This window comes from Trachypithecus francoisi, unplaced genomic scaffold (genome assembly GCF_009764315.1).
Source record: "Trachypithecus francoisi isolate TF-2019V2 unplaced genomic scaffold, Tfra_2.0 Lachesis_group10, whole genome shotgun sequence".
Lineage (NCBI taxonomy): Eukaryota > Metazoa > Chordata > Mammalia > Primates > Cercopithecidae > Trachypithecus > Trachypithecus francoisi.
The window spans coordinates 93,391,995-93,401,998 of NW_022681455.1; the positions used below are offsets into that span (position 1 = coordinate 93,391,995).

Genomic DNA, 10,004 nt, shown 5'->3' on the forward strand with positions numbered 1-10,004 from the left:
TCTGCTCCTCCAGGCTCTGCTGAAGCAAAGGGAAACTCTGTAGTCAATTTCAGGCTGAACTGGCTTTGCTTCTTGGACCTCCTTATTTCTTCCTCACTGCAGTTGCCTTATTGCTCAAAAGAATCTCATTCAGTTTCTCAGGATTTTATGGCCAAAAGGAAGGTAGCTTACTGCTTCTCTCTCCCTCCCTCATCCCTCATTCCTCCAACTCCCTTCATTTCTTCCTTTCCTTCTCGCCCACCCTCTCCCCTTTTTTCTCTTCCTCCCTCTTTCCTACCCCTTTTCCCCATCCCTCTCCTTCTCTCCCTCCCTCCGTCTCCCCTTTCCTTCTCTCCCTTCCTCCCTCCGTCTCCCCTTTCCTTCTCTCCCTTCCTCCCTCCGTCTCCCCTTTCCTTCTCTCCCTTCCTCCCTCCGTCTCCCCTTTCCTTCTCTCCCTTCCTCCCTCCGTCTCCCCTTTCCTTCTCTCCCTTCCTCCCTCCGTCTCCCCTTTCCTTCTCTCCCTTCCTCTGTCTCCCATCTCCTTCTCTCCCTTCCTCCCTCCGTCTCCCATCTCCTTCTCTCCCTTCCTCCCTCCGTCTCCCCTTTCCTTCTCTCCCTCTCCCTTTCTGCCTCTCCCCGCTCTTTCATCTCCCTACCTCTTCCCTCTTTCTCTCCATCTCCCTCTCCTTCTCCTCCTCCCTCTCCTCTTTTCCCTCCTCCTTCTTCTTGCCCTCTCTCCTCCCTCCTCTTCTCCCTCCCTCCTCCTCCCTCTCCCTACCTCTTTCCTCTCTTTCTCTCCTTCCCCCCTCCTCTCCCTCCTCCCTTTCTTCATCTTTCCTCCCTTCTCTCGCTCCCTGCTCCCACTTTCCTCTCTGTCTTTTCCTTCCTCCCCCTAACCCCCCACCACGGTAAAAATAAAAAGTCCCCCAATGCATCACCCAACTTGCAGTGAAGCAACTCCAAGCTGACCAGTTACCTACTTCTCAATAGGCAGGTAGGTCCCAGTGAATAAAGAAAAATGGTCCTCATTATGCACAGGCTATAAAGGGACTCGTATTTCAGTTTAATCATGAGAAAGGCTCTCTGCTTTAAGTAGCACTCTACATGCATTTCCCAAGCCAAACTGCTGGGACTCAACTGTGGGTTCTGCTCCTTCCTGGCTGTCCATACTCAGGCAAGTGACTTTATTTCCTCCATTTCCTCATCTATAAAATGGGGGTGGTTGGGATTAAACTGTCTGTGGAAAGTTCTCAGCATGGCGCCTGGCACAAAGTAACGTCTCCCTCGCCTCTGTTCTCACTCCTGTTCCACAGAATTACACCCACTCTTCTCTGCTGATCCTCTAATCTCACATCCCCAATTCTGTCTTTCAAATGTGTTGTGTCATCATTTATTTGCAAACATGTCTATTTAATTTCAAATGAAAACGCTTTTGAGTGGAATTAAAAACAAAACACATGCGGGGGAGAAAAGAAAGGCTGACAGACATGTTAGTAAACAGTGAAATATTTTTGAAAGCTGGATACAGATAGCTCAGATGCTAGAGGGTTGAAATGGACAGACTTTGGCTACGAAGAGATATGTGAATGTTAGCAGAGGGACCCTTTTGGGGGATTAAGGAATCAGGAACACAACTCTCTCTTCTTTCCTTCCCACCAGGGCTCCATGCCCCACTTACTGGAGGACCAAGCAAGACCTTGTTGCCTTCGATTTACAGGATCCCAGTCAGATCCTGATATTTTCCATAGTTTCTTAACAACAATTCAAGTTAAATATTAAATTATTCACAGACATAGTGTGGAGTGAGCCAAGGGCAACATGTTGCTGTCAGGGGTGTTGGCTACTCTGCCAGCTGTTGAAAAAAGGAAAAAGAAAGAGAGCAAACTGAGATCCACACACCCCACACATTATGACCAAGGCGCCTTCTGAATTCAGGAAAGCCAGGCAGATGGGGATCACTGGATGCTCACAGCTTGGCAGCAGATATTCATTGGATTCAGAACAGTCTGCTCTGAGGCTTGTCCGCATCCGGAAGTTGCAGGAAAGTTCCACAATATGTAAAGACTTCTTTTGTCCTCTCTGTGGGAGAGCTGGAGAAATAGGATTCCTCATAGACTTATCCTTCCCTCCCCTCCAAGGAGCAAAGGCTGCTAAAAACTTCTGAAGCCTGAATCCTAAAGTTGGAGGCTTTCTCTCTCTCCTCCCAGTGATCGGAGCTTCTCAGGGTTGGGATCGTCTCATGGTTCACGGGCCAAAGGCAGTTCCAGGAAGGTGAGGGTCCGACTCTGGAGAGAAGCATCTCAGCTCTTTGGCTCAGGGGTTGCATCCTTCAGCGGGGCATCCTTGCAGTCTGCTGCCTGGGTGCTGGTCTCCAGACCTGGCTCTCCTCTCTCGTGCTCTTCCCCAGGCTTCTGGGACTCAGCTGTCACCGTGGTGCTCTTGCTGGAGTGGCACCCCATCTCAGAGGGACCCAGAGGATCCAGTGCTCTTGGACGTTCCGGGAGGAGGAAGGTCTGTGCCGCTGATCCTTGGGGGCCGGCGTTAAATAACCATCCCCTGAGCACTGTTGAAAAGAGCCAGTTCCGTTTCTATGGACACAAGGAGACGCCCCCCTGTGCATAAGGAGCCCCCTGTGGGGTGGGCAGGGCCTGGAGAGCTGCCCTTCCAGCTAACCTGGCCAATTCCAGTCACTGTGCCCCATTCATTCCACCAGAAGAATTCCCATTTGTTTAATCTATAACTTACAAATCACCCCACCACCACTTCCTAGTTACCTGTAAACACCAGCCCCTATCTTCACATGCAAAACAAGTCCTGTCACTATGCAACGGGCTGTGGCCTCCCTCCATATCTCAGGGCCACGTTCAGTTCCTGGGACTCACCCCCCACTTGGAGACCATCCTTTAACCTAGAATGCCAACTCCACCCAGTGTCGAGGAAGAGGGAGTCTTAGGACCGTGGACTCCCGGGGTTATCCAAACAGGTAAGTCATTAAAATAACTAGCTAATAGATGCTGGGTACTACTCTGTGCCAAGCACAGTTCACATTCATTATTTGTTTACAACCCTAACAAGTAGGTGTATTATTTAATCTTCATTTAACACATGGAGATACTGAGGCACAGGGAGGTTGAGTAATTTGTCTGAGGTAGTTTCTAACAGCCAGCAAATAGCAGGGCTGTGATTTGAACCCAAGTCATCGGCTTTCCAACCTCTTATATTTTCCCTTTTTTTTTTTTTGTTTTTGCTTTTGAGACAAGGTCTCACTCTCTTTCCCAGGCTGGAGTGCAGTGGTGCAATTATGGCTCATCGCAGCCTCAACCTAGGCTCAAGTGATCCTCTCAGCTCAGCCTCCCAAGTAGCAGGGACTATAGATGCGCACCACCATGCCCAGCTAAGTTTTGTTTGTTTTGTTTTTTTGTAGAGGTGCTGGGGATTGGAGGGTGGTGGGGTTCTCACTTTGTTGCTCAGGCTGATCTCGAACTCCTGGGTTCAAGTGATCTGCCTGCTCAGCTTCCCAAAGTGTTGAGATTACAGGTGTAAGCCACCCACTCTGTTTATCACTATGCTAATATTATCTATTTTAAAGACCCCATCAGGCTATCTTCACACACCACGACAGATGTTATCTACTTCGTAAGCTGTTATTGGGACACACGGGTAAAGGTTTTCGCAGCTGTGAGCGATCTCTGATGTGAATACTTCCTGAGTGAAGCCTCGTGTTCCATGGAACTGGAGTTGGGAACTCGTGTGCTCTATAGTTGACCCTATGTTATATTCTGATCACCTGGCATTCCTTTTCCTAACTCTAGTAGGGGACTGATAATCCTGACCCAGCTCCTAGGAAGCTAGATGGAGGGTCAGGCAGGACTGTGAAGTGGCTTTTCTGAGAAGTACATTTACAATGATTCTTTGTGTATGCACACAGCAGTCAAAGGTGACATTGACTCAGATTCACTTATGGAGGGCAGGTGCACACCAGCCTCGGACACTTCACACAGACCTTCTTGGTTACTCCTCACAATCACACAGTCCTCCAAGGAAGTATTATTAACCCCACTTTAGAGTTCAAATCACTGAGTCCAGAGTGGTTTGGTTGGTTACCCAGGGTCACAAACCTGGTAAGCAGCCAGCTCAAGATGCAAGCGCAGGTCCTGCTGTCTCCGGAGCCTGTGATCTTCCCACTCCAATCCCCTTTCTGCCCCTGCCTCTGGTTGGTGCCATTCCTCCTCTCTGGGCCTGGAAATTCAGTGATCTGCAAGAATGCTGCAAAACTCCCCTATAAATCAGCTTTCTTTGAACAAGCTTCTTGCCAACAGGGCCTGGCAGAGTGACAATCCAGAAGACATTATGATGCTATTTACCTCTCCCACATAAATGCCAAAGTACACTTTGGGGCTGTCAGGGTGGAAGAGGGAGGTTTCATTTACCTTCCAATTAAGATGCCCCGTTTGAGGCAAAAACTCATTTGGATATCGGGATCCAGGGCCAATAATCCTCTTGTGGAGCCTCCAAATTAATCATGCTTAACCCAAGTCAGCCCAAGAGACAGGCAGCAGGAGCACTCAGGGGCCAGGTGAGAAACCCTAGGATTGTGCATGGACCAGTTTAGAGGTAAGGTCCATGGGATTAGAAGCGGGAGTCTTTAAAAAATGAATGTGGTAAGAAACCTTGGCTTGCAGCTGGGAGTGGTGGCTTATGCCTGTAATCCTAGCACTTTAGGAGGCCAAGGCGGGTGAATCACTTGAACCCAGGAGCTCAAGACCAGCCTGGCAACATGGTAAAACTCCATTTCTACCAAAAGAAATTACAAAAATTAGATAAGCATGGTGGGGCATGCCTGTAGTCCCAGCTACTTGGGAGGCGGAGGAGGGAGCATGGTTTGGACCCAGGAGATGGAGGTTTCAGTGAGCCAAGATTGTGTCAATGCCTTCCAGCCTAGTAAACAGAGCTAGACCCTGCCTTAATTTAAAAATCTTTCTTTCGCTCTGCTGCCCAGGCTGGAGTGCAGTGGCCGGATCTCAGCTCACTGCAAGCTCCGCCTCCTGGGTTTACGCCATTACTCCTGCCTCAGCCTCCCGAGTAGCTGGGACTACAGGCGCCCGCCACCTCGCCCGGCTAGTTTTTTGTATTTTTTAGTAGAGACGGGGTTTCACCGTGTTAGCCAGGATGGTCTCGATCTCCTGACCTCGTGATCCACCCGTCTGGGCCTCCCAAAGTGCTGGGATTACAGGCTCGAGCCACCGCGCCCAGCCAATTTAAAAATCTTTAAAAAGAATCCTCGTCTTGCCTGTGACCACCTCTCCCTGACACACCCTGGATGAGTTGTATAATCTGTGGGACCAAGTGCAAAATAAAAATGTGGACTCCAGCCGGGCGCGGTGGCTCAAGCCTGTAATCCCAGCACTTTGGGAGGCCGAGACAGGCGGATCACGAGGTCAGGAGATCGAGACCATCCTGGCTAACACGGTGAAACCCCGTCTCTACTAAAAAATACAAAAAACTAGCCGGGCGAGGTGGCGGCACCTGTAATCCCAGCTACTCGGGAGGCTGAGGCAGGAGAATGGCGTAAACCCGGGAGGCGGAGCTTGCAGTGAGCTGAGATCCGGCCACTGCACTCCAGCCTGGGCGACAGAGGGAGACTCCATCTAAAAAAAAAAAAAAAAAATGTGGACTCCTTGTTCGAAATGATTGAGAATTTCTTTTTTTTTTTTTTTTTTTTTTTTTTTTGAGACGGAGTCTTGCTCTGCCGCCCAGGCTGGAGTGCAGTGGCCGGCTCTCAGCTCACTGCAAGCTCCGCCTCCCGGGTTCACGCCATTCTCCTGTCTCAGCCTCCCGAGTAGCTGGGACTACAGGCGCCCGCCTCGTCGCCCGGCTAGTTTTTTGTATTTTTTAGTAGAAACGGGGTTTCACCGTATTAGCCAGGATGGTCTCGATCTCCTGACCTCGTGATCCGCCCGTCTCGGCCTCCCAAAGTGCTGGGATTACAGGCTTGAGCCACCGCGCCCGGCCGATTGAGAATTTCAAGACAGTGACAGCAGAACTTTAAATGAAGCACAAGGCCCACGAATCCAGCCCTGTCCACACCCAACCTCTTCCTCAACTCCCAGAAATGGATTCACCTCGGATGAGGACTGTGATTTGCCAGATCTGCTATCTGGCTCAGCTCAGGGTACACAGCCCTAGGAATAGAATGTGACCAGAAGAAAGGCAAGAACAGAGAAATGAGGTATGGGCAACCCAAAGATGGATGGGACCTCAGTAGATCACATTTTAAATATTTTCAGCTTTAAACTGCTTCCTTAGACATTACTGCCTACAAAACACAGCACACATGCACACACACACACACACACACACACACACACAGATCCACATTAAAAACACAAAAACTTCTTGGAAAACATACTGACCATGTCATATGTTGGCAAGGTTGTGGAGCAACTGGAACTCTCATATATTGCTAATGGGAACCATGATATGGTGCAGCCCCTACAGAAAACAGTTGGGCAGTTTCTTAAGAAGTATACATTTACCATAGGGCATTTATCTGTATCAGTGAGACCTGGATGCCATAAGAAAATACCACAGACTGGGTGGCTTACACAAGACATCTATTTCCTCACAGTTTTGGAGGCTAGAAGTTCATGAGCAAGCTGCCTGCAAAGTTCAGGTTCTGGTGAGGGCTCCCTTCCTGGCTTGTAGATGGCCCCCTTCTCACTGTATCCTCACATGACCTTTCCTCAGTACTTTTGGAAAGAGAGCTCTGATATCCCTTCCTCCTCTTATAAGGATACCAGTTCTATCAGATTTCTAGCCCATCCTTATGATGTCATTTAATCTTAATTGCTCCATAAAGTCCCTTTGTGTATGCACACAGCAGTCAAAGGTGACATGGACTCCAAATACAGTCCCTATCTCCAAATACAGTCACATTGGAGTTCAGGGTTTCAACATATAAATTTGGAGGTAAGGCCAGGTGTGGTGGCTCACACTTGTAATCCCAGCAGTTTGGGAGGCTGAGGTTGGTCGATCACTTGAGGTCAGAGTTCAAGACCAGTCTGGTCAACATGGTGAAACCCCATCTCTACTAAAAATACACAAATTAGCCAGGTGTGGTGGTGTGCACCCATAGTTCTGGCTTCTCGGGAGGCAGAAGTGGGAGGATCACTTGAGCCTAGGGAGTTCAGGCTGTAGTGAGCTATGATTGTGCCATGGCACTCCAGCCTGGGTGACAGAGAGACACTGTCAAAAAAGAAAGAAGGAAAGGAAGGGAGGGGGTGAGGGAGGGAAGGGAAGAAGGAAGGGAGGGAAGGAGGGAGGGAGGAAGAAAAGAAAGAAAATCAGATTTACGGTTTATTAAGAAAATTTGGGCTGGGTACAGTGGCTCATGCCTGTAATCTCAGCACTGTGGGAGGCTGAGGCAGGCGAGTCACTTGAACCCAGGGGTTTGAGACCAGCCTGGTCAAAATGATGAAACCCCATCTCTACAAAAAACATACAAAAATTAGCTGGGTGTGGTGGCATGTGCCTGCAGTCCCAGTTACTCCTGAGGCTGAAGTGGGAGGTCACTAGCATCTGGGAGGTGGAAGAGGTAGAGACTGCAGTGTGCCAAGATTGTGCCACTGCACTCCAGCCTAGGCTACAGAGTGAGACCCTCTCTCTCAAACAAAAAAGGGAAGAAAAGAAAATAAAAACGTTTAAAGATCAAACAACAAAAATAAATAAAAACCATTTGCCAGCAGCCTAGGGGGCTTATTTGCCATCTGGTCCTAATACTCGAGATCATTTAAAATTCTCCCTCTCCTGCTTCTCACTCACTTACTCAAACAAACAAAAAACACTTGCCACTCATTTAGCTCAACAGCTCTTTATTGAACCACAAGGTACAAAGTTTCATTTTGGGTGCTGTGCAGTTTACAAAACCTTAAATCGCAATTAACGAGGCCTGAGTCTGGAGGCCAAGAGGGCTTGTGTGCACAGGGTCACCTAACAGCAATGACTGTAGGTCAGGAGAGTGGTCAACCCAAGACACCCTGCAGAAGGGGAACTGGGGACATAAGCACCCAACCTCACTATCCTCCCTGCCTCTGGTCTTTGCCAGGTATACCATTGGCCAAACCCAGCTTGAAACTAGTAGGCATATAAGCCTTTGGTGGTGCCCATTTAAGTCAAACACACAGAGCCGGATGGAGGGTGGATACAAGACAGGTAGGACCACCCACATGGATCTGACTCTTGGTTTTTTGTTATTTATTTATTTATATTATTTTTTAATAGAGATGGGGGTCGCATTATGTTACCCAGGCTGCTCTCGAACTCCTGGGCTCCAGAGATCTTCCTGCCTCAACCTCCCAAAGTGCTGGGATTACAGGCATGAGCCACTGTGCCCGGCCAGTTTGTTTTTTGAAATCAGGTCTCATTCTGTTGCCAGGATGGAGTGCAGTGGAGTGATCAGGCATGGCTCACTGCAGCCTCGACCTTCTGGGCTCAAGCCATCCTCCTGCCTCAGCCTCCTCAGTGGCTAGAACTACAGGCATGCGCCACCACACCCAGCTATTGTGTGTGTGTGTGTGTGTGTGTGTGTGTAGACAGGGGTCTCACTTTGTTTCCTAGGCTGGTCTTGAACTCCTAGCATCAAGTGATCCTCCTGCCTCGGTCTCCCAAAGTGTTGGGATTACAGACATGAGCCACCATACCTGGAGCACCTTACTCCTGATTAAGGGGCATAGAATCTGCTGGATGAGGCCACATTCTTGCAGCAAATTATACTATTTAGCAGCATCAATAAGTCCTTTAATATGGAGGGTGTCACACTGGAAATAGGGGACAGGGGAGGGCTTCCTAGAGCAGGCCACGTTTGAGCTGGACCTAGAAGGATGCACAGAATATCAGCTAGTAAAAGAGGGAAGGACACAGTGACCAAAATGAGCAAATATAAAATCCCTTCCTAAGAGTACAATTTAATTCTCTGGTCATTGATGGGAAGGCAGGTAGTGGTCATGGTTAAAAGCAGTTTCAGCATGAGAGGAACTTGGGTTTGAATACCACCTCTCCAGTGTATATGCTGTATGGCCTTCAGCAAGTTGCTTAACATTTTTTACTGTTTCTTTACCTGTAAGATGTAATTAATAATAACTGCTTCCTGGGGCCAGGCACGGTGGCTCACGTCTGTAATCCCAGCACTTTCGGAGGCCGAGGTGGGCGGATCACTTGAGGTCAGGAGTTCGAGACCAGCCTGGCCAACATGGTGAAACCCTGTCTCTACTAAAAATACAAAAATTAGCCAGGCGTGGTGGTAGGCATCTGTAGTCCCAGCTACTCGGGAGGCTGAGGCAGAAGAATCGCTTGAACTGGGAGGCGGAGGTTGCAGTGAGCTGATATTGCTCCACCCTACTCCAGCCTGGGCAACAGAGCCAGACTCTGTCTCAAAATAATAATAATAACTGCTTCCTGGGCTGTGCATGGTGCCTCACACCTGGAATCCCAGCACTTTGGGAGGCCAAGGTAGGTGGATGGCTTGAGCTCAGGAGTTTGAGACCAGCCCGAGCAACATGGTGAGATCCTGTCTCTACCAAAAATATAAAAATTAGCCAGGCATGATGGCACACACCTGTGGTCCCAGCTACTTGGGAGGCTGATGTGGGAGAATCACTTGAGCCTGGGAGGTGGAGGTTGCAGCGAGCCAAGATCACACCATTGCACTCCAACCTGAGTGACAGAATGAGACCCCATCTCAAATAAAATAAAATAAAATAATAAAATAAAATAAAATAATAAAATAAATAAAATATAAAAGCAATTAAAATACTTGCTTCCTGGGATTTTTGGAAAGAGTCAATGAGACAGAATCAGTTCATCTGCTATTATACTTCCTAACACTTGGGAGGGTTTGCAGGTACAATCCAGAACCAGAAAGAGAACTGTCTTACTCCCATCAATCATAGACACACTGTGACCTCAAGAGTTAATGGCCGGGCGCGGTGGCTCAAGCCTGTAATCCCAGCACTTTGGGAGGCCGAGAC

General features: G+C 48.8%; 1 long non-coding RNA gene across 1 annotated transcript; it reads right to left on the reverse strand.

Moving 5' to 3' along the window:
- Window positions 1–1,021: 1,021 nt before the first annotated feature.
- LOC117088762 lies at window positions 1,022–4,680 on the reverse strand. The gene is made up of 2 exons (XR_004439307.1): window positions 4,098–4,680; window positions 1,022–2,542 (listed from the first exon to the last, which is right to left on the reverse strand). It is a non-coding gene; the product is annotated as an uncharacterized LOC117088762 (long non-coding RNA).
- Between the last annotated feature and the right edge of the window lie 5,324 nt (window positions 4,681–10,004).